The sequence below is a fragment of the Amblyraja radiata genome, chromosome 3 (assembly GCF_010909765.2).
Source record: "Amblyraja radiata isolate CabotCenter1 chromosome 3, sAmbRad1.1.pri, whole genome shotgun sequence".
NCBI classification, from domain to species: Eukaryota; Metazoa; Chordata; class Chondrichthyes; order Rajiformes; family Rajidae; genus Amblyraja; species Amblyraja radiata.
Genome location: NC_045958.1, coordinates 105064589 through 105089823, shown reverse-complemented (window position 1 = coordinate 105089823; position 25235 = coordinate 105064589). Strand labels below are relative to the sequence as shown.

Genomic DNA, 25235 nt, shown 5'->3' with positions numbered 1-25235 from the left:
ACTACACCGTACCACACTACACTGTACCATACTACACTACACTGTACCACACTACACTACACTGTACTACACTACACTACACTACACTGTACCACACTACACTGTACCACACTACACAACACTACACCGTACCACACTACACTGTACCATACTACACTACACTGTACCACACTACACAACACTACACCGTACCACACTACACTGTACCATACTACACTACACTACACTGTACCACACTACACTGTACCATACTACACTACACTGTACCACACTACACTACACAAGACTACACCGTACCACACTACACTGTACCATACTACACTACACTACACTGTACCACACTACACTACACTGTACCACACTACACTACACTGTACCACACTACACTACACTGTACCACACTACACTACACTGTACTACACTACACTGTACCACACTACACTGTACCATACTACACTACACTGTACCACACTACACTACACAAGACTACACCGTACCACACTACACTGTACCATACTACACTACACTACACTGTACCACACTACACTACACTGTACCACACTACACTACACTGTACCACACTACACTACACTGTACTACACTACACTGTACCACACTACACTACACTGCACTACACTACACTGTACCACACTACACTGTACCACACTACACTACACAACACTACACCGTACCACACTACACTGTACCATACTACACTACACTACACTGTACCACACTACACTGTACCATACTACACTACACTGTACCACACTACACTACACTACACTGTACCACACTACACTGTACCACACTACACTGTACCACACCACACCACACTACACTACACTGTACCACACTACACTACACTGTACCACGCTACACTACACCGTACCACACCACACTACACTACACTGTACCACACTACACTACACTACACCACACTACACTTATCACACTACACTACACTGTACCACGCTACACTACACCGTACCACACCACACCACACTACACTACACCACACTACAATGTACCACACTACACTGTATCACACTACACTGTACTACACTGTACCACACTGCACGACACTGTACCACACTGTACTACACTACACTGTACCACACTACACTGTACCACACTACACTGTACCACACTACACTGTACCACACTACACTACACTACACTGTACCACACCACACTACACTGCACTACACTACACTGTACTCCACTACACTGTACTACACTACAATGTACCACACTACACTACAGTGGGGGTCCCTCTACGCAGGGATTCTTCCCCTCTACATTGGGGACCTGGGGTGGTGGGTATTGCACCGAGGTGTTCCCTGCAACCTGTTTCTCTCGCGATTCACAGACACACCAGCCGCCTGCAACTGTTGTGGGCTGGAAGAGTCTGTGTACCACGTGTACATGGAGTGCGTGAGGCTGCAGCCCCTGTTTGAATACCTTGTTTTCTGGCTGTGCTTCACACCCACCATCCTCATCTTTGGACACCCTGTGCGTAGGGGAGAGGGTAGGGCTGAAGATGTCCTGGTTGGGTTGCTCCTGGGCCTGGCCAAGCTGGCCATCCGTGAGTCACGGCGCCAGGCGGAAGAGGGCTCTACCCGAGCCGGCTGCCTGCCCCTTTTCCGGGGTTACGTCCGTGCCCGGGTGGGATTAGAAAGGGAATACACCCTGTCCACGGGCACCCTGGGGGAGTTCCGCGACCGCTGGGCTCCGCAGGGTGTTGAATGTATCCTCAATAAGGATTGTATCATAATTGTATAGTAGGTTATTATGGATATATGTTTGTATTGTATTATGGTGGTGGGTTCTGGCTTGTTTTATTGTAGTGTAAGTATCATTTTTTAATAATTGAAGACATTTTTTGATGAAAAAAAAACAAGGCAGCTTGCATAAACTCACCAGGAAATATTTCACTTTCTCTCTGTTTTCATTGGGTGAGGTTTTATTTTGAAGCAGAGACTCCTAGTTCGGGGACTATCCCAAAAGCAGATATGATCTCCTCATATCCACCCGGGATTGTGCATGGGTAGTCCAGAGGATCGAGAGTGTTTAATTGTTGTATGTATTGGCAATGGAACATTCACATTGTTGCTTGCTGCAGCTTGCCATCCCCATTAAAGCAGCAGCTCGCAAATATATACAAATACAATGTAGAAATGTACAGTGCTGGAGTAACTCTGCGGGTCAGGCTGCATCTATGGAGAACAGGGATAGGTGACGTTTCGGGACAGGACCCATCTTCAGACTAATGCCTGGTAATCCAACCTGAAAGCAAAGCCGAAGTCGGTAGTGCAACCAAAGACAGTCTATAGGGTGATTTCACGAAAGGTCACTGGATCATAGATCCTCACCCACGTGACCGCAAAATCCAACTGGGGTACATGTAGTGACGCTTGTACCCCAGTTGGATTTTGCGGTCACGTGGGTGAGGAACTATGGTCCAGTGACCTTTCGTGAAATCACCCTATTGAAGATCACAGTTGCTGAGTTTAGTGTTGTGCAGTGTTCAAGAGCCTGATGGTTGTTGGGAAGAAGATGTTCTTGAACCTGGAGGTCACGGATTTCAGACTCCTGCACCTTCTTCCCGATGGTAGCAGCGAGATGACAGCGACCAAATCCTTCCTGTAATGGGGAGACCGGAACAGCAAACGATACAGTGGTGCAGCGGGTAGAGCCGCTGCCTCACAATGCCAGAGACCCGGGCTCGATCCTGACCTCGGGTGCTGTCTGTGTGCGCGGAGTTTTCACGTTCTCCCCGTGATCGTGTGGGTTTTTACACCCGCAACCCCAAGATGTGCGGGTCTGCAAGCTAATTGGCCCGCTGTAAGTTATAAATTGCCTCCTAGTGTGCAGGGAGGGGATGAGAAATTGGGATAACATAGTGAACGGGTGACCGACGGCCGGCATGGACTCGGTGGGCCGAAGGGCCTGATTCTAAACTCCAGATGTGGCCCGACCAAAGTTTTATCCAGTTGCATCGTAATTTCCTATCATTTGTATATTTCACAAACAACTGAGTTTTGGCACATGCTTTCCTTTGCAGTTTCCCAGAATAAAATACATTAGCAAATACCCTCCAATCCAGGCATCTTTCTGGCAAACCTCCTCTACATCCTCTCCAAAGCCTCCACATGCTTCCTGTAATGGGTACAGCTACTGGAAGTTTGATTCGGAGACACAGCATGGAAACAGGCCAGTTGACCCACAGACCAGCTGACCTGCAATCCCCCATCACACCAGTTCTATGTTATCTCATTCTACACACGAGGGGGCAATTTACAGAGGGTTAAGTAACCGACAAACATGCACGTCCTTTGGGATGTGGGAGGAAAGTGGAGCACCCGGAGGAAACCCAGAGTCAAACAGCAGTCAGGATCAAGGCGCTGTGAGGCAGCGGCCTGTACTAGTGTGACTGTGGAGGTATGTATACAGTGGAACATAGGAAGGTCAGGGAACTATCAGAGTGAGGGACCTCAGTCTGTAAAATAGTCTCGACTTGAAACGTCAGCTGTTCCTTCTCTTCAGAGATGCTGCATTTTAAACCACCATCTGCAGTTCCTTCCTACACATATTGAGTACTAGACTAAGTGGGACCCGTTGGGTCCCAGCATCACACGGGAGGGCTGGTCACCAACGCAATATTCCACATCTCCACCAATTCCAATATTGCTCGCCAGTGCGGGGTGGGGGGGCTTTCAGTTGCGCTAATATGGGTGTTGCGGGCCGAAGGTACTGGTTTCCAGAGGGCTAGTATTGTGGGCCAAATGGATTCTTGGGCTGGCAGCCAACTGTTGCAACGATTTTAAAAGCCAAGCCAAGGCAAACAATTTGGCTGCAGCCACCCGACAACCAAAATTCATTTTGTGAACACAAACTTTAAAAAAAGGCGAGGCAAACAATTGGGCAGCAGCCAGTTTACAGCCGCATTGAGGGGACTCACCGTGGAGTAGACCTGCGTTCAGTTATTCGCATCTCAGAGAGCCATGGCCCTCTCATTTCCTGGGTCTGGCAGAGACTGAGTGAGGGACTACACTTCCGGGTTTTATAGTCCCTCACCCCTGCCGCCAGCGGGGGCAGCAGAGAGAATGGCGAATTTTAAAAAAACATTAATATCTCTCTGATTTTTCATCGATGGGAAAAATCCTCCAGTCACGGAAGGGGGAGGGGGGCTCTGAGCGAGGTGGCCAAAAATGACGGCCGTAGGTTGCGGCGTTCTCTTGGAAATTGCAGCACAGTGGGCCAAAAGCGGTCAAGTTCAGACTTTTAGTCATATAGATAGAAGATGGAACCCAGAGAGGCGGGTGATCCAAGATTGTGGTCTGGAATGTTTCGATGGACTAAAGGACACAGAGTGCTGGAGTGACTCAGCGGGTCAGGCAGCATCTCTGGAGAACATGGATAGGAGACATTTCACAGAGTGCTGGAGTAACTCAGCGGATCAGGCAGCATCTGTGAAGAAAAGGACTGGGTGACATTTCATGTTGATACCCTTCTTCAGACTGAAGCAGTTCTCACTGACTAACCTGTGTCTGAGTATTTCTTTCTTTGATTACAGACCAATTCTATATACCATCATCCAGTAATGATCTCACCATTATCCTCTACAACTAAAGGGTGGCACGGTGATGCAGCAGTAGAGTTGCTGCCTTTACAGCGCTTACACCTGGGTTCGATCATGCCTACGGGTGCTGTCTGTACTGAGTTTGTACATTCGCCCCGTGACCAAGTGTGTTTTCTCCGAGATCTTTTTTTCCTCCCACACTCCAAAGACATAGAAACATAGAAAATAGGTACAGGAGTAGGCCATTCGGCCCTTCGAGCCTGCACCGCCATTCATTATGATCATGGCTGATAATCCAACTCAGTATCCCGTACCTGCCTTCTCTCCATACCTCCTGATCACTTTAGCCACAAGGGCCACATTTAATCCCTCTTAAATATAGCCAATGAACTGGCCTCAACTACCTTCTGTGGCAGAGAATTCTACAGATTCACCACTCTCTGTGTAAAAAATTATTTTCTCATCTCGGTCCTAAAAGACTTCCCTCTTATCCTTAAACTGTGACCCCTTGTTCTGGACTTCCCCAACATCGGGAATAATCTTCCTGCATCTAGCCTGTCCGAGCCCTTAAGAAATTTGTAAGTTTCTATAAGATCCCCCCTCAATCTTCTAAATTCTAGCGAGTACAAGCCGAGTCTATCCAGTCTTTCTTCATATGAAAGTCCTGCCATCCCAGGAATCAGTCTGGTGAACCTTCTCTGTACTCCCTCTATGGCAAGAATGTCTTTCCTCAGATTAGGAGACCAGAACTGTACGCAATACTCCAGGTGTGGTCTCACCATGACCCTGTACAACTGCAGTAGAACCTCCCTGCTCCTATACTCAAATCCTTTTGCTATGAATGCTAACATACCATTCGCTTTCTTCACTGCCTGCTGCACCTGCATGCCTATTTTCAATGACTGGTGTACCATGACACCCAGGTCTCGTTGCATCTCCCCCTTTCCTAATCGGCCTAATCGGCCACGTATAAGTTTGTAGGTTAATTGGTTTGGTATAAATGTAAAAATAATCCCGAGTGTGTGTAGGGTAGTGTTAGTGTGCGGGGATCGCTGGTCGGTGCGGACTCGGTGGGCCGAAGGGCCTGTTTCCCTGCTGTATCGCTAAACTAAACTAAACTAAACTAAAGTGAAGCATAAACTCCGCACTCATGCATTTAATTGTCCTCAACATTCTGCTTACTGTCCCTATGACTCACCGCATATGACAAGGGCCCTTTGTGATTTACGCACTGAACACCTGGATCTCTCCGAGTTCTGCAATCACTCAGCTTTCATGCATCACCCTCCTTTGCTAAAAGTCTTCTCAAACTTCACACCATTTGCCACACCTTTCCCCACTCACCTGACCATCGACATCCCTCTTTAGTCTCCTCGTGTCCTCTTACTGATTTAGCTTCAGGGTTAGGCTTTGGTTTCTTATTGTCACGTGCTCCGAGGCGCGGTGAAAAGCTTTGTTTTGCATGCTGTCCAAACAGATCAAAAAAGGATCGGAATAAAAGGACGTATCTTTAGAAAGGAGATGAGGAGGCAGAGTTTGTGAGGTGCATCCAAGAGGGTTTTAGAAACATTGTGTGGAGAGTCCAACCCGAGAAGGGAACAAACTGGGCCTTGTGTTGGTTAATAAGCCTGGCCAGGTGGCTGGTGTTTCAGTGGGAGATCATTTTGGGGAGGGTGATCATGACTCCATAGGTTTTTAAGCGTTCATAGAGTCTGAAGAAGGGTTCCGATGTGAAACGTCATCCATTCCTTCTCTCCGGAGATGCTGCCGGATCCACTGAGCTACTCCAACACTTTGTGTTCATCATTTTGAATAGGGAGAAGGCTGGACCTTGTGGGAAGTTACTGATCTTGAGTAAGGCAAACTACAATGTTATTAGTCAGTAGCTCGTGAGCTAGCAGATGTTATTGGGTAAGTCCACATCTGACATGTGGGAGTAGTCTAAAGGCCAGTTTAGTTTAGTTTAGTTTAGTTTAGTTTAGTTTAGAGATACAGCACGGAAACAGGCCCTACAGGCCATCGAGTCTGCACCGGCCAGCGATCCCCACACATTAACACTATCCCACACACACTAGGGCCACTAGGGCCAATTTACATTTAAACCCAGCCAATTAACCTACAAACCGGTACGTCTTTGGAGTGTGGGAGGAAACAGGAAGCAGGCTGCGGCCACAACTCTCTGCAGTTTCTAGCTGTCTGGATGGAGCTGTTCCCAAACCAATCTGTGACGCATCCTGATACAAAGCTTCTGTGGCGCATCTGTAGAAGTTGGTGAGAGTTGGTGGGAGCATGCCCAACGTCCTCACCCTTCTAAAGAAGTAGAGGCATTGGTGTGCTTTCTTGGTCGTTGCTTCAGTATGAAATGCCAGGGCAGTTTGAGATTAAGGAGGAGGAAGTGTGAGGAGATGTTCGACTTGGATTATTTTCTCCGGAATGTGAAGGTCGAGGGAAGGACTGATAGGGAAGGTGTAAAATCACGAGAGGCGTAGATAGGGTAGACAGTCAGAACCTTTTCCCCCAGGGTCTAAATGTCCGAGGTTAGAAGGCAGAGCTTTAAGTCGAGAGGGGGAAAGATTAATGATGTGCAGGCCAAGATTTTTACACAGTGGTGGAGGCAGATACGATAGTCATTCAAGGTTGACATATGGATATGCAGGGAATGAATGACATGGAGTATGTGCAGGCAGATAAGAGTTAGTCTTGGTATCTTGTTCAGCACGGACATTGTGGGCCGAAAGGCCTGTTTATCTGCTGCACGATTCTGTCTAAAACCTGTAACTCTCTCTCTCTCTCCCTCTCCCCCCCTCTCTCTCTCCCCTTCTCTCCCCCTCTCTCTCTCTCTCTCTGTCTCCCTCTCTCCCTCTCTACCCTCTCTCTCTCTTTTTTCTCTCATTCTCTCTCAATTCAATTTCAATTTACCAATTAAATAAAAATTTATTGGCATGATAAAATAATTCATTATATTGCCAAAGTATAAAACATAACATACATATTTAAAATGCATAAATATAAATACAGTGCATGGATAGATATGTCCCTGTGGCGTGCGGCTGCGACCCGACTTTGGAGTTCGGAGGCACCGGCCGCAGACCCGGTGGACAGGAACATCGGGAGCTCGCAGGTCCCTGGTGGGAGACCGCTTTTCCGAGCTCCGCAACGGCGACTTCTCCCGCTGGAATCGCGGGTTTAAAGGACATGGAGCCGGGGCCTAACATCGCCCGGCGTAGCTTAAACGGCCTCAGGACTTACCATCGCCCGCCGGGGGCTTTAACATCGGAGCCCCAGTTCGCCTCGACACTGCAGTTGGACTGCTGGACCACGGGAGAAGGAACAAAGGGAAGAGATAAAGACTTTGCCTTCCATCACAGTGAGGAGATGTTGGAGACTCACTGTGATGGATGTTTATGTAAACTGTGTTAAGTGTGGGTCTTGGATTGTTTTGTAATGTAAAAAACTGTAGAAATTATATTTCATTCAAATCTAGGTTTGGATGACAATAAATGCATTCTATTCTATTCTATTCTATTGCTACACGTTCTTGCAGCTGTAAGCAGTACAACAGAATAGCAAGTTTAGCAATTCAATATTAGTTTCTTAGTGTCAGTTAATGTCAGTTAGTGTGTGCGTGCATATGTGCATGTTGGTCATTCACCGTCTCTCAGGTTATGGCATGATATTACGTATTGTGCACCAAGATGTGCCGTATTTCCTTCGCCAAGGCTTATTCTTAGTTTTGATATATCATCTAGTTCTTTAAAATCAGGTGTTGCCAGACTGAGTTTGACAAAGTATGTTTTCCTTGTTTTGTCAATTTGTTTGCATTTTAGGAGGAAGTGCGCCTCTGTTTCAACCTCATCTGTCAAACAGTGGCCGCATATTCTGTTTTCTCTTGGTTGCCAACACCTCTTCTGTCTTCCTTTTTCAACTGCCAAATAGTGGTCACTTAACCTGTATTTGGTGAGGCGCTCTCTCTCTCCCCCTCTCTCCCCCTCTCTCCCCCTCTCTCTCCCCCTCTCACCCCCTCTCTCTCCCCTCTCTCCCCCTCTCTCTTCCTCCCTCTCTCTTCCTCCCTGTCTCTTCCTCCCTCACTCTTCCTCCCTCACTTCCCCACAGACGCTGGGCGACCAGCTCGGTACTTCCAGCAGGTTGTGCTTTGTTACAAGTTGCTGTGTCCACATCCTCTATCAACCGGGCAGCATGACAGCACATAACACACGCATTTAACACCATTCATTGATGTTCTCCTGAGCCATGGACACATGCGTGAACCTACGTACTGCTGACGAGATGCCAGCTTTTAAACAAAAAAAGAGATGTCCTGGAGCTTTCCAGAAAACAGTTGCGGCCTCTGCTTATTTTAGGCTATTTTCTGCTGACGTATATCTATGTGCCACAAAGTTCCTTGTAACAGGAGGTTCACAGAGCCAACAGTGACACCCAGCAATGATAAATACAATACACACATCAATGAGTGTAAAATGTGTAGGAAGGAACCACAGATGCTGGTTTCAACCCAAGATAGACACAAAAAGCTGGAGTAGCTCAGCGGGACAGGCAGCATCTCTGGAGAAAAGAAATGGGTGACGTTTCGGGTCGAGACCCTTCTTCAGATTGAGAGTCAGGGGAAAGGGAAACAAGAGATATAGACAGTGATGTGGAGAGATACAGAACAAATGAATGAAAGATTTGAAGAAGTTCGGCATGTCCCTAACAACCCTCACCAACTTCTGGTGTTGAAAGCATTTTACTGGCATGCATCACAGATTGGTTTGGGAACAGCTCCACCCAAGACCGCAAGAAATTGCAGTGAATTGCCAACGCAGCCCAGACCATCACACAAACCAATCTCACTTCCGATGACTCCATTAATCGGCAAGGCCAGCAGAATAATCAAGGACCAGTCTCACCCCGGCCACTCCCTCTTCTCCCTTCTCCCTTCGGGCAAGAGGTACAGAAGTGTGAAAACGCACACCTCCAGATTCAGGGACAGTTTCTTCCCAGCTGTTATCAGGCAACTGAACCATCCTATCACCAACTAGAGAGCGGCCCTGACCTCCCATCTACCTCAAACTATCTTTAATCAGACTTCACTGCCCTTAACGTTATTCCCATTAGCCTGTATCTGTACGCTGTGGACTGCTTGATTGTAATCATGTATTGTCTTTCCGCTGACTGGATAGCACGCAACAAAAAGCTGTTCACCGCACCATGGTCCATGTGACAATAATAAACTAAATGAAACTGCGATATGAACATTGACTTCTCTAACTTCAAGTAACCCTTGCTTTCCCTCTCTCTCCATCCCCTTCCCCATCCGAGTTCTCCGACCAGTCTGACTGTCCTCCTGATTCCATTTTATCTTTGTATGCCTCGTTGTCACCTCCCCTTGCTAACAATTATCTGTTCTACATTTTCCTTCATCTTTGTCTCATTTTCACGCCTTACCCTTCCATATCTCACGTCTCCCTCTCCCCTGACTCTCAGTCAGAAGAAGGGTCTCGACCCGAAACGTCACCCATTCCTTCTCTCCCGAGATGCTGCCCGTCCCGCTGAGTTACTCCAGCATTTTGTGTCTATATGGGGATTCCGTACCGTCACTATGATAAATGTAGAAGGCGTCAGGTTGTAGAGCAGGGTCAGGGGGAAAATGGGCGAGTTGTGTTTCAGTGAAATGAAGAACACAGCAGTCCGTGATCTTCCTTTGAAACAACAGCATTAGTTTACGGTTAGGTATATTTATTGTCATGACGTACAGTGCAAAACTTTGTTTTCACGCTATCCAAACAGATCAGACAATACTATACAAAAATACAATCAAGTCAAACTCAAGTACAATAGGTAGAGCAAAGTGGAAGATACAGAGTGCAGAATATAGTTCTCAGCATAGAAGGTAGACAATAGTGCTGGAGAAATTCAACGGGTGAGGCAGCACCTATGGAGCGAAGGAAATAGGGTTTGGACCCGAAACGTTGCCTATTTCCTGCTGTTTAGCAATTCAATATTAGTTTCTTAGTGTCAGTTAATGTCAGTTAGTGTGTGCGTGCATATGTGCATGTTGGTCATTCACCGTCTCTCAGGTTATGGCATGATATTACGTATTGTGCACCAAGATGTGCCGTATTTCCTTCGCCAAGGCTTATTCTTAGTTTTGATATATCATCTAGTTCTTTAAAATCAGGGGTTGCCAGACTGAGTTTGACAAAGTATGTTTTCCTTGTTTTGTCAATTTGTTTGCATTTTAGGAGGAAGTGCACCTCTGTTTCAACCTCATCTGTCAAACAGTGGCCGCATATTCTGTTTTCTCTTGGTTGCCAACACCTCTTCTGTCTTCCTTTTTCAACTGCCAAATAGTGGTCACTTAACCTGTATTTGGTGAGGCGCTCTCTCTCTCCCCCTCTCTCCCCCTCGCTCCCCCTCGCTCCCCCTCTCTCCCCCTCTCTCCCCCTCTCTCCCCTCTCTCCCCTCTCTCCCTCTCTCTCCCCCTCCCTCACTCTTCCTCCCTCACTCTTCCTCCCTCACTTCCCCACAGACGCTGGGCGACCAGCTCGGTACTTCCAGCAGGTTGTGCTTTGTTACAAGTTGCTGTGTCCACATCCTCTATCAACCGGGCAGTTTTGAGTTGAGTTGATGTCCCCTCGCCACCTCCCGAGATTCCCACGACAGAGTCCATGACAGCACATAACACACGCATTTAACACCATTCATTGATGTTTTCCTGAGCCACGGACACATGCGTGAACCTACGTACTGCTGACGAGATGCCAGCTTTTAAACAAAAAAAGAGATGTCCTGGAGCTTTCCAGAAAACAGTTGCGGCCTCTGCTTATTTTAGGCTATTTTCTGCTGACGTATATCTATGTGCCACAAAGTTCCTTGTAACAGGAGGTTCACAGAGCCAACAGTGACACCCAGCAATGATAAATACAATACACACACCAATGAGTGTAAAATGTGTAGGAAGGAACCACAGATGCTGGTTTCAACCCAAGATAGACACAAAAAGCTGGAGTAGCTCAGCGGGACAGGCAGCATCTCTGGAGAAAAGAAATGGGTGACGTTTCGGGTCGTGACCCTTCTTCAGATTGAGAGTCAGGGGAAAGGGAAAGAAGAGATATAGACAGTGATGTGGAGAGATACAGAACAAATGAATGAAAGATTTGAAGAAGTTCGGCATGTCCCTAACAACCCTCACCAACTTCTGGTGTTGAAAGCATTTTACTGGCATGCATCACAGATTGGTTTGGGAACAGCTCCACCCAAGACCGCAAGAAATTGCAGTGAATTGCCAACGCAGCCCAGACCATCACACAGACCAATCTCCCTTCCGTTGACTCCATTAATCGGCAAGGCCAGCAGAATAATCAAGGACCAGTCTCACCCCGGCCACTCCCTCTTCTCCCTTCTCCCTTCGGGCAAGAGGTACAGAAGTGTGAAAACGCACACCTCCAGATTCAGGGACAGTTTCTTCCCAGCTGTTATCAGGCAACTGAACCATCCTATCACCAACTAGAGAGCGGCCCTGACCTCCCATCTACCTCAAACTATCTTTAATCAGACTTCACTGCCCTTAACGTTATTCCCATTAGCCTGTATCTGTACACTGTGGACTGCTTGATTGTAATCATGTATTGTCTTTCCGCTGACTGGATAGCACGCAACAAAAAGCTGTTCACCGCACCATGGTCCATGTGACAATAATAAACTAAATGAAACTGCGATATGAACATTGACTTCTCTAACTTCAAGTAACCCTTGCTTTCCCTCTCTCTCCATCCCCTTCCCCATCTGAGTTCTCCGACCAGTCTGACTGTCCTCCTGATTCCATTTTATCTTTGTATGCCTCGTTGTCAGCTTCCCCTTGCTAACAATGATCTGTTCTACATTTTCCTTCATCTTTGTCTCATTTTCACGCCTTACCCTTCCATATCTCACGTCTCCCTCTCCCCTGACTCTCAGTCAGAAGAAGGGTCTCGACCCGAAACGCCACCCATTCCTTCTCTCCCGAGATGCTGCCCGTCCCGCTGAGTTACTCCAGCATTTTGTGTCTATATGGGGATTCCGTACCATCACTATGATAAATGTAGAAGGCGTCAGGTTGTAGAGCAGGGTCAGGGGGAAAATGGGCGAGTTGTGTTTCAGTGAAATGAAGAACACAGCAGTCCGTGATCTTCCTTTGAAACAACAGCATTAGTTTACGGTTAGGTATATTTATTGTCATGACGTACAGTGCAAAACTTTGTTTTCACGCTATCCAAACAGATCAGACAATACTATACAAAAATACAATCAAGTCAAACTCAAGTACAATAGGTAGAGCAAAGTGGAAGATACAGAGTGCAGAATATACAGGGTAGTTCTCAGCATAGAAGGTAGACAATAGTGCTGGAGAAATTCAACGGGTGAGGCAGCACCTATGGAGCGAAGGAAATAGGGTTTCAGCCCGAAACATTGCCTATTTCCTTCGCTCCAGAGATGTTGCCTCACCCGCTGAGTTTCTCCAGCACTTTTGTCTACCTTCGATTTTCCAGCATCCGCAGTTCTTTCTTGAACATAGTTCTCAGCATTGTAGCGCATCAGTTCCACAGACAAAGTCCAATGTCCGCAATGGGGTAGAGGTGAATCGGACAGCACCCTAGTTATGGAAGGACCGTTCAGAAGCCTGATAACAGAGGGGAAGAAGCTGTTCCTGAGTCTGGTGGTGCGCGCTTTCAAGCTTCTGTACCTTTTGCCGGATGGGAGCGGGGAGAAGAAGGAATAACCGGGGTGGGTCTAGTCTTGGCTGCTTTCCCGAGGCGGCGTGAAGTGTGGATAGAGGCGATGGTGGGGAGTGTGGTCTGTGTGATGGACTGGGCTACATCTACAATGGTGGGGAGTGTGGTCTGTGTGATGGACTGGGCTACATCTACAATGGTGGGGAGTGTGGTCTGTGTGATGGACTGGGCTACATCTACAATGGTGGGGAGTGTGGCCTGTGTGATGGACTGGGCTACATCTACAATGGTGGGGAGTGTGGCCTGTGTGATGGACTGGGCTACATCTAGAATGGTGGGGAGTGTGGCCTGTGTGATGGACTGGGCTACATCTACAATGGTGGGGAGTGTGGTCTGTGTGATGGACTGGGCTACATCTACAATGGTGGGGAGTGTGGTCTGTGTGATGGTCTGCTCTATGTCCACAACTCTCTGCGATTTCTTGCGGTCTTGGGCAGAGATGTTCCAAAACTAATCTGTGATGCAACACGACAGTGCTAAACTAAACTAAAAATGTTTGCTTTCTTCAGACTTGTTCTCAAGTGATTGACCCTGAAACGACAAGTTTACTGGGGAGGGGGAGGTGAGATCTGATGGGTGAACAAACCAAGTCGACCCTGGTTACTCCCTCCTTCCCTCTCCCATCGGGCAAGAGGTACAGAAGTGTGAAAACGCACACCTCCAGATTCAGGGTCAGTTTCTTCCCAGCTGTTATCGGGCAACTGAACCATCCTATCACAACTACTATCTACCTCATTGGTGACCCTCGGACTATCCTTGATCAGACTTTGTTGGCTTTAACTTGTTCTAAACGTTATACCCTTATCATGTATCTGTACACTGTGGACGGCTCGGTTGTAATCATGTGTTGTCTTTCCGCTGACTGGTTAGCACACAACAAAAGCTCTTCACTGTACCTCAAGTCTGAGGTGAGAAAAATCTTTTTCACCCAGAGAGTTGTGAATTTGTGGAATTCCCTGCCACAGAGGGCAGTGGAGGCCAAGTCACTGGATGGATTTAAGAGAGAGTTAGATAGAGCTCTAGGGGCTGGTGGAATCAAGGGATATGGGAAGAAGGCAGGCACGAGTTATTGATTGGGGACGATCAGCCATGATCGCAATTAATGGCGATGCTGGCTCGAAGGGCCAAATGGCCTTCTGCACCTATTTTCTATGTTTCTAAGTCAAGTCAAGAGAGTTTATTGTCATGTGTCCCAGATAGGACAATTAAATTCTTGCTTGCTGCAGCGCAACAGAGTATTGTAAGCAACAGTACAGAACAGTTCAGATACAATATACACATAAATAAACAGATACAGTGCATAGGCTGTTACAGTTCAGGGTCTGTTTGTTGGCGAGTTTAATAGCCTGATGGTTGTGGGGAAGAAGCTGTTCCTGAATGTGGATGTAACAGATTTCAAGCTCCTGTACCTCTACACTGAACTGAAGTCCGCCCAACCTCTCCCTGTAGCTGAAACCCTGTAATCCAGGCATCATCCTGGTAAACCTCCTCTGCACCCTTTCCAAAGCCCCCACATCCTTCCTGTAATGGGGGCGACCAGAACTGCGCGCAATACTACAAATGCAGCCTCACCAACGTCCTATAGAGCTGCATCATGACTTCCTGACTCTTAGACTCAACGCCCCGACCTATGACCGCAAGTGTACCGAATGTTCTCTTCACCCACCCTCTCCACTTGCTTTGCCACTTTCAGTGAGTTGTGATTCATGTGCGGCCTCTACATTGGGGGAATTTTTGTGGAACAACTAGTGCAGTCACGTTCAGCTGTTCAATTCCCTGAAATCGCTGAGATTCCTGTTGCAACCATTGTGACACGGTGGCGCAGCGGGTAGAGCTGCTGTCTCGTAGCGCTGGAGACCCTGGTTCCATCCTGACCTCGGGTGCTGTCTGCCTGCGAGTAGAGTTTGCACGTTCTCCCCGTGACCCCGGGCGTGCGTTTCCTAAGACGTGCGGGTTTGTAGGTTAATCGGCCTTCTGTAAATTGCCACTAGTGTGTAGAGAGTGGATGAGAAAATGGGATAACATAGAACTAGTGTGAACGGGTGATCGATGGTCGGCACAGACTAGGTGGGCCGAAGGGCCTGTTTTTGTGATGTATCGTGTTGTATCTCTCAACTAAACCACTACCCCTTTTCGCCCTGACCCTCTGTTAAACACTTGTAGTCAAGGGCGTCACAGAGGCGCTGCGGTTGAGTTGCTGCCTTACAGCGCGAGAGACCTGGGTTCGATCCTGACCACGGGCGCTGTCTGTACGACAGACAAGCTAACCAAAACTGATGGACAAAGGTCACGCTGGATTTTCCCAAGATATCGGAGTCTAAAACCAAAACGCAAAGGTTGAAGGAGCGAAACGGCCAAGATCTCGCCATCATCCTCTTGCGCTCCAAGGAATAAAGTCCTAGCCTGCCCAACCTCTGCCTACAGCTCAGGCCCTTGAGTCCTGGCAACATCCTCGTAAATCAGCACGGTGGCGCAGCGGTAGAGTTGCTGCCACATGGCGCCAGAGACCCAGGTTCGATCCTGACTACAGGTGCGTGTCTGTATAGAGTTTGCACGTTCTCCCCGTGACCTGCGCGGGTTTTCTCCGGGATCTCCGGCTTCCTACCACACGCCTAAGACGTGCGGGTTTGTAGGTTAAATGGCGTGGTGTAAATGGAAAATGGCTCTAGTGTGTGTAGGATAGTGTTGGTGTGCGGGGATCACTGCTCGGTGGGCCATAGGGCCTGTTTCCGCGCTGTATCTGTAAACTAAACTAAACTAATTAGACAAATGCATGACTTGTAGAGGTTGACATGGTTCCAGAGTAAGTTTGTTTTAAGTATAGGGTTACACAACACACAAAAAAATAATTCCCATCACTCTCCCCCCACCCCCTCTCCCCTAAATCCCAATCTTTACTTTAGTTTTAGTGTTTAGAGATACAGCATGGAAACAGGCCCTTCGGCCCACCGAGTCCACGCTAACCATCGATCACCCGTTCACACTAGTCTTATGTTATTCCACTTTCTCAACTACTCCGTACAAACTAGGGACAATTTATAGAAGCCAATCAAGCTACACACCCGCACGTTTTTAGGATGTGGGAGGAAACCGGAGCAACCGGCAAAAAACCCACGCGGTCACAGGGAGAACGTGCAAACTCGGTGCAGACAGCACGCGAGGATCGGATCGAACCTGGGTCTCTGGTGCTGTGAGGCAGCGGCCTACCGGCTGTGCGGAGTCTAGAGCGTGGATGAGAAGGTTGTCTCCTCCTCCCCACCCTCCCTCTAACCCACCACTAACGTTGTGCCACTCCCTTCCCATCCCCTCTCTAACCCACCCCCAAAGTTGCCCCACTCTCACTCCCCACCCCACCCACCCTCCAATCAATCACTACAGTTATCCCACGCCCCCCCCCCCCCCTCAAACCCACTGCTGAAGTTCCCTCACCCTCCCCTCAACCCATCAGTGGAGTTGTCCAACCACCCCTCTCCATTCCCCTTCTCCCACCTCTAAAGTTGTCCCACCTGTCCACCCCATCTCCAACCCCCGCTAACACACTGCTAAAATTGTCCTACCCCCTCTCCCAATTCCCCCTCTAAAGGGCCTGTCCCACTTTCCCGAGTTATTCACAAATTCTCCCGAGTTTTCAAACTCGCAGAATAATAATAATAATAAATTTTATATTTAATGGGCGCCTTTCATACAAAATCTCAAGGACACCTTACATAGTAATCGGAATAAAAACATATAATCGGAGTAAAACAAGTAATTAAAGACATCACAATGACACAAATTAAAAACAGAATTCAATCCAAAAACAGAAAATCAAAAACACAGTGTGAAGAGAGAGCAGCGGCAACCAATTCGTGCCAGCGTCCACTCTCCCTTCACGGCAGCCATCTTGGACACAGACCTACAAGACTACAGTTAGACAAAAAAAGAATGTTCGTAACGAGTCCGTAGGAGTCGGTGGATATATCGTAGCTGCTCGTTATGCCAGCCGTAGGTACTCGGGGCTATTTGTTTTTACACATGGACATTTTTCATCATGCTGAAAAAACGTCCCAATTTACCTGATGCCCCGAGTACCTATGGCTGGCATAACGAGCCGCTACGTTATATCTACGGACTCGCTACGGCCTCCTACGGACTTGTTACGAACATTCTGCGAGTTTGAAAACTCGGGAAAACGTGGGAGAAAACACAGACTCTTGACTCACTGCTAAAGTTGCTCCACTCTCACTCTCCCCTCCCCACCACTGGGGCTGTCCCACCTTGTGACCTGCCCTTCCTCTCTCCGCAGACATTGCCCTGGACTGGGTCTCCTGGGTCGGGAGCCAACTAATAGCGCTGCCTTCATGATGTGGAGTAGTGTCCCACGCCCGGATCCACAGCCATCACTGTTTCTTTTGGCTGTGGTCCTGGGAATCTTCTCTGCCGGACGGAACGGGATGTTGGCTGATGCTGCGACAGGTTAGAGGTTGTGTTCCCGACCGAAAGAGCCTTAGAGCTGCAATGTATGGAAACAGGCCTTTCGGCCCACCTTGCTCATGCTGGTCAAGTAGGCATTCTGGGCTCAACCCATTTGCCTGCATTTGGCCCGTATACCACTCAAACCTTCCACTTCTACAGCTTCCTCTGGCAGCTGGTTCCAGATACAGACTACCCGCATGATGGCAGCCTCTGCCTACAGTCTGTCTGTTTTTCTATCTTTTTTTAATTTTTAGTTTGTTAAAAGTTTGTTGTGGAGGATTTTTTTAGTATTTCTATGTGGGGGAGGGGGGTAGTGTAAGGGGGAATCCGTTTCACTTCGGGCGAGGACGTGACTATTCTCCGAGTCGCGTCCTCGCCCCCCTCTCGCGGCCCACCAACTGGAATGGTGCGGCCTTTCCTGCCGGAGACCGGGGACCGGACCACAGCTTCAGCAGCAGTGATGCAGCATTGGATTCATCGCTGAGCAGGCGATGCCTTACCTGGGATCGCCGTTTGAATCGCAGGAGTGTTGGGCCAGCTGCTTCAACATTGCTGAGTTGTGGTTTGCGGAGCTTCCAGCGTGGGCGGCGCTGCCCAACATCGAGGAGTCCTGGGACCTTTTGCCGAGGGTCGCCAGCGTGAATCTCCGCCCAGCTCGGCCTGTGGACTTCGGGAGCCGCGGGCTCCGGTAGGAAGTGGCCGATTCGGAGGTCCAAGCCGCTGAGGTTGTTCTCCCATCCCGACGTCGGAGTTCTGTCGTTCCCGGCGAGCGGGCCTGAACATCGGGCGACTACGGAGGGTTCTGGAGCCCCCCGACCACGCGTGAACAACAGAGGACAACAGAGGAGGAGAACTAAACTTTGCTGCCTTCCCTCACAGTGGGAAACTTTGATGCCGCTGTGTGGAGATGTCTATGTTAACGACTATCGTGTTCTGTGTTTTTTATTTTATTCGTATGGCTGTATGGTGACCCCAAATTTCACTGCACCAATTGGTGCGTGACAAATAAATGTCTCTTGTCTTGTCTCTTGTCTCTGAGTGGAAAAGCCGCCCCTGAGCTCCCTCTTAAATCTCTCCCCTCTCACCTTAAGCCCGTGCCCTCTAGTTTTAGAATCCTCTACCCTGGGAAAAAAAGACTGAGAGCGTTAGCGAAAGGTCGCCGAGGATTTAGTTGGAGAGGTGAGACGAGAATACATCAGGTCAGCTGGACCTTGTAGAGTGGTGGGGCATTCACAAGGAAACAGTCTCAAGATGAAGAACCCTTTCCCTTCTCCTGATCCGTAGGCTTGTGTGTGTGCAGTGGCCCGGGATCATGTGTTGGTTGTTGTTTGAGTTTAGTGTTAGAGATACAGGCCCTTCGGCCCACCGAGTCCATGCCGACCAGCGATCACCCCTGCACTAACTCTATTTATGGAAATCAAGAACCAGAGGACATAGGTTTAAGATGAGGGGGTGAAAGATTTAAAAGGAACCTGAGGGACTACTTTTACACTCAGAGGGTGGTGGGTGAATGGAACGAGCTGCCGGAGGAGGTAGTTGAGGTAGGGACTATATATTTGAAAGACACTTGGACGCTACATGGATGAGAAAGGTTTAGAGGGAATTTGCAGGAAATAACTGCAGATGCTGGTTTAAATCGAAGATAGACACAAAATGCTGGAGTAACTCAGCGGGACAGGCAGCATCTCTGGAGAGAAGGAATGGGTGACGTTTTGGGTTGAGACCCTTCTTCAGACTTTTCAGGTTTAGAGGGATATGGGCCAAACGCAGGCAGGTGGAACTAGTGTAGATATGGCATGTTGGCCAGCATGGGCATTGGGCACATTTCCACACTGTATGACTTATTGCAAGTGAATAGATCAGGTAATGCAAAAGAGAAAATAACCAGAGTGCAGAATGTAGCGTTAGAGCCAGAGTGAAAGTGCAGGTTAAAAAAAGTGCAAAAGTTGTAATGTGGGAGGATGGAAGATGGGGGGAAATTCAGCCCTAACATAGGAGAGGCCTGTTGAAGGAAATGCAGACACAGCGCACACACAGTCATCCCACTGTTAAACATCGTAGACTTCTGCAGCCCAGACAAACACAGTGTGCCTTTGGCATATTTCCCATTGACTCATTCCCATCATGTTCACAATTTATAAATAGACTACTTGCCGCATCTTTGACCATACCCTCCAGTGTTTAACCTGTCACTGAGACCAGGCTCTGCTTTCCTTCATTCCATGGCAGACCGTCAGTCAGAATATTGAGTATAGAAGTTAGGAGGTGCTGTAGCAGCTGTATAAGACATTGGTGAGGCCGCATTCAGAGTATTGTGTTCAGCAAAGACCAAATTGAACAAGAACTTCCCAACTGTCCCTCCTCTCTGTGATAAATGTCACTTCCAAGAAGCCACCATAACTCATTCTTTTGTATCCTGTATAAAAATACAAAACTTCTGGACGGGAATATTCAATATCATTTCTAAAACACTTAACACTCAACTGGAGCCAGATTCAAAACTAATAATATTAGGAATGTCAGAGGGCTGCCCTAATCTAACGATATCTCAAAGACGCTTCCTTGACTGTGGTTTAATAACCGCACAAAAACTTATACTTAAATTCTGGAAAAAGATAACAGTCCCCACAGTGAAGATGTGGATCACAGAAATGACCGAGACACTACATCTAGAAAAAATAAGGCTTGTCTTGACTGACAAACCAGATCAATTTTCGAAAATATGGTCTCATTTCATTGAATTTCTTCAACAACGTAATGGTTGAACACAAACTCAAAACCGATGCTAAGATCGGGTGAGCGGGCGTAGGGAAGGGTAGTGGGATACATCTCCACTTCTTTCACTTCTTCGTTAGTTCTGGGCTTTTTCTTTTCTCTTTTCGTGTCTTTTTCGAAATTCTTTCTTTTCTATTTCTTCTCTTATTTCTTTCCCTTTTTTCCTTTTTTCCAATTTGTTATTAGTTTATAAAATGTTAAAATTGAAGCTGTACGAAAATTGTATAATTGTTATGTCGATTACTTTCTCCTTGTATAATTGCTTCTAATTAAATAAATATTTTAAAAAAAGAGTATTGTGTTTAGTTCTGGGCACCATGTGATAGGAGAGATGCTGTCAAGCTGGAAAGGGTACAGAGAAGATTTATGAGGATGTTGCCAGGACTACAGGGTGTGAGCTATAGGGAGAGGTTGAGTGGGCTGGGACAATATTACCTGGAGTGCAGGAGGATGAAGGGTGGTCTTATAGAGGTGTACAAAATCATGAGAGGAATAGATCGGGTAGACGCACAGAGTCTGTTGAGTAGATGAATTGAGAACCAGATTATATAGGTTTAAGGTGAGGGCGGAAAAGATTTAATAAGAATCTGAGGGGTAACTTCGTCAAAGGGTGGTGGGTGTATGGAACAAGCTGCCGGAGGAGGTAGTTGAGGCTGGGACTATCGCAACGTTTAAGAAACATTTAGACAGGTACATGGATAGGACAGGTTTGGAGGGATATGGTACGAACGCAGGGAGGTGGGACTAGTGTAGCTGGGACATCAAGAATCAAGTCAAGAGTGTTTTATTGTCATATGTCCCGGATGGGACAATGACATTTTTACTTGCTGCAGCAAAACAGAATATGTGAATATGTAAATATAGTACATAACGGGGGAAGAGAAAAACAAAGTTAAATAAATAACAAATATAGTGCAATAATAATATAGTCTTTTGCAGTTCAGTGCTCAGAGCTTATTGGCCGGTGTGGGCAAGTTGGGCCGAAGGGCCTGTTTCCACACTGTATCACTCTACGACTATGAAAATGTTAATCTATATATTACTTCTGGTGCTTTTACCGATTAGGTGAATCGGGGACCAGAGGACATAGGTTCAAGGTGAAGGGGGAAAAGATTTAATTGGAATCTGAGGGTCATTCTCTCTCCTGTCGGGTAGAAGGTACAGAATCTTGAAAGCACCCACCAGACTCGGGAACAGCTTCTTCCCCACTGTTATCAGACTACCGAACTCCCATAAGCTGGGGGTGAAGTCCCGATCTTCCAGCCTACCACATTGCAGACCTTGCACTTTTCTTCTGGACAAGAAGGAACTGCAGATGCTGGAAAATTGAAGGTAGACAAAAATGCTGGAGAAACACAGCATCTATGGAGCGAAGGAAATAGGCAACGTTTCGGGCTGTAACCCTTCTTCAGACTGATGCAGGGTGGGGGGGGGGGGGGGGGGGGGGGGGGGGCGGGAAAAAGAAAGGAGGAGGTGGATCCAGAGGGCTGAGGGAGAGCTGAGAAGGGGAGGAGACAGCAAGGGCTACCGGAAATTGGAGAAGTCAATGTTCAGGCCACTGGGTTGCAGACTGCCCAAGCGGAATATGAGGTGCTGCTCCTCCAATTTCCGGTGGTGCTCACTCTGGCAATGGGCTTTTCTTCAGTAACTCTAACACTATGGTGCTGTCACACTATATTCTGCACTCTGGCATTTTTTCTCTTTGCACGTCCTGTTGAGCTTGTGTGCGGTTTGTTTGTACCCGTGTATAGTGTGATCTCACTGGATAGCACGCAAGGGAATAGACACTGAGAAACCAATACAATTCAGGGAGCCCATAGATCTTCACAATCAGCCTAGATAGGGCGAAGGCCAGGGTCGGGGTGGATGGAGAATCAGAGGACATAGGTTGAAGGAGATAGGTGAAAGATTTAATAGGCACTTGAGGGGCAACCTTTTCTCACAGTGGGTCACGGGGATAATGGAACGAGTTAGTGAGGCAGGGACTATAACATCATTTAAAAAAACACTTGGATAGGTACATGGATAGCAAAGGTTTAGCGGGATATGGGCCAAATATGGGCAAATGGGACAGTAGATTAATAACTTTAGTCAGCATGGATGAGTTGGGCATAAGGGCCTACATGATTACACTCGAGCCATTTACAGTGTATAGATACATGATAAGGGAATAACATTTAGTGCAAGGTAAAGCCAGCAAAGTTCGATCAAGGATAGTCTGAGGGTCGCCAATGAGTTCAGGACTATCAAACTGATCAGACAACACTATACATAAATGTAACAGTTCAAACTCGCGTACAATAGTTAGAGCAAAGGGGAAGATACAGAGTGCAGGATATAGTTCTCAGCATTGTAGCACATTGTAAACTCTCACAGAAGAAAGGAGAAAGGAAGAGGTGGAGTCTGAGGGCTGAGGGAGAGCTGAGAAGGGAAGGAGACAGCAAGGGCTACCGGAAATTGGAGAAGTCAATCTTCAAGCCGCTGGGGTGCAGACTGCCCAAGCGGAATACGAGGTGCTGCTCCTCCAATTTGCGTTGGTGCTCACTCTGGCCATGGAGGAGGCCCAGGACAGAAAGGTTGGATTCGGAATGGGAGGGGGAGTTGAAATGCTGAGCCGCCGGGAGATTAGGTTGGTTAATGCGGACCAAGCGGAGGTGTTCAGCGAAACGATCGCCAAGCCTCCTATTGGTCTCACCGATGTAGATGTGTGATGCCACTTTCAAGGAATCCTACAAACTGTTGATAGAATGAATGCACAAAATCTTTTACTCAGTGAAGGGGAAACAAAAACTCTATCAGACTCGATCAGACTTCATCTTTTTAGAGACAGACTAAAGGAAGTGGTTTTTCTAGCGATGCTAAAGACAGGCGTCGGATTGGATGCAGTTTAAATCTCTTAAGTGACAGAAGTGAAATCAGGCCAGAGAGCAAAGATTGATGTGATATCTAAATGAAGGTTCAGTTCAGAGATACAGCGGGGAAACAGGCCCTTCGGCCCACCGGGTCTGCACCGACCAGCGATCCCCGCACACTAGGGACAATTTACAATTTACAATGTTACCAAAGCCAATTAACCTACGTCTTTGGAGTGTGGGAGCAAACCAGAGCTCCTGGAGAGAAACCACGCAGGTCACGGGGAGAACGTACAGACTCCGTGCAGACAGCACCCGTGGTCAGGATCGAACCCGGGTCTCTGACGCTGTGAGGCAGCAACTCCACCGTGATCAACTAAAGTAAACATTTCTCCCTTACAGGCAATGGGCCAGTTAATGAATAACAGCCAGATTTCATAAATTTGTAAGTGATAGGAGCAGAATTAGGTCATGTGGTCCATCAAGTCTACTCCGCAATTCAATCATGGCTGATCTATCTTTCCCTCCCAACCCAATTCTCCTGCCGTCTCCCCTTAACCCCTGACACCTGCGCTTCAAATGAATACTTTGCATACACGGAGGATTTGAGTGTAATCCCTAAAGCACTGCAAGGTGTTATTCTTGTATTATATGTTTATATTTTAATGGATTTCCCCTCATGTTGGCTGCTTTCCCGAGAGTTATTTCAGTTTAGTTTAATTTAATATTATCATGTGTGCCAATGTGGAGTGAAAACCTTTTTGCTTGCCTACTATCCAGTCAGAGAAAAGACTAGACAGGCCCTTCGGCCCACCCAGTCCATGCTGGCCATCGATCACCCATTCACACTAGTTCTATGTTATCCCACTTTCTCACCCACACCCTTCACACTAGGGGCAATTTACAGAGTGCAAATTAACCTACAAACCTGCACATGTTTGGGACGTGGGAGGAAACCAGAGCAACCGGAGGAAATCCACGCGGTCACAGAGAGAACGTGCAAACTCCACACAGACAGCACCCGAGGTCAGGTGAGACAGATTACCAAAAGATTCCAAAGCAACAGGGCGGCCTTGTGGTGGCGAGGAACTGCAGATGCTGATTTACGAAAGCAAGAAACAACGTGCTGGAGTAACTCAGCGGGTCAGGCAGCATCTGTGGAGAACATGGATAGGTGACGTTTCACAGAGTGCTGGGGTAACTCAGTGGGTCAGGCAGCATCTGTGGAGAACATGGATAGGTGACGTTTCACAGAGTGCTGGAGTAACTCAGCGGGTCAGGCAGCATCTGTGGAGAACATGGATAGGTGACGTTTCTCAGAGTGCTGGAGTAACTCAGCGGGTCAGGCAGCATCTCTGGAGAACATGGATAGGTGACGTTTCACAGAGTGCTGGGGTAACTCAGCGGGTCAGGCAGCATCTCTGAGAACTTGGATAGGTGACATTTCGGATCGGGACCCTTCTTCAGACTGAAACTTAGGGGTGGGGAGGGGAGTGAAGAGCTAGAGGCGAGAAAAGACCAGGACAAATCAGGGCTGACCTACTGAGTTACTCCAGCACTTTGCGTCTTTCCTTGGTGTAAACCATCATCTGCAGTTCATTGTATCTACATGGATAGGTGAGGTTTTGGGTCGGCACCCTTTCTCAGACTTAGTTGTCTAAGTGGGTGATTTTAACTTCCCCAATGTTGTCTGGGACTTGCTCAGTGCCAAAGCCTTCGAAGGGGCAGAATTTGTGAGGCGTATCTAAGTGGGTTTCTTGCAACAGAATGTGGAGAGACCAACCTGAGAAGGGAACA

At 47.7% G+C, this 25235-nt stretch overlaps 1 pseudogene; it reads right to left on the bottom strand.

Moving 5' to 3' along the window:
- Positions 1 to 248: 248 nt before the first annotated feature.
- Positions 249 to 11255, bottom strand: LOC116971583 (annotated as a pseudogene).
- Positions 11256 to 25235: the final 13980 nt, after the last annotated feature.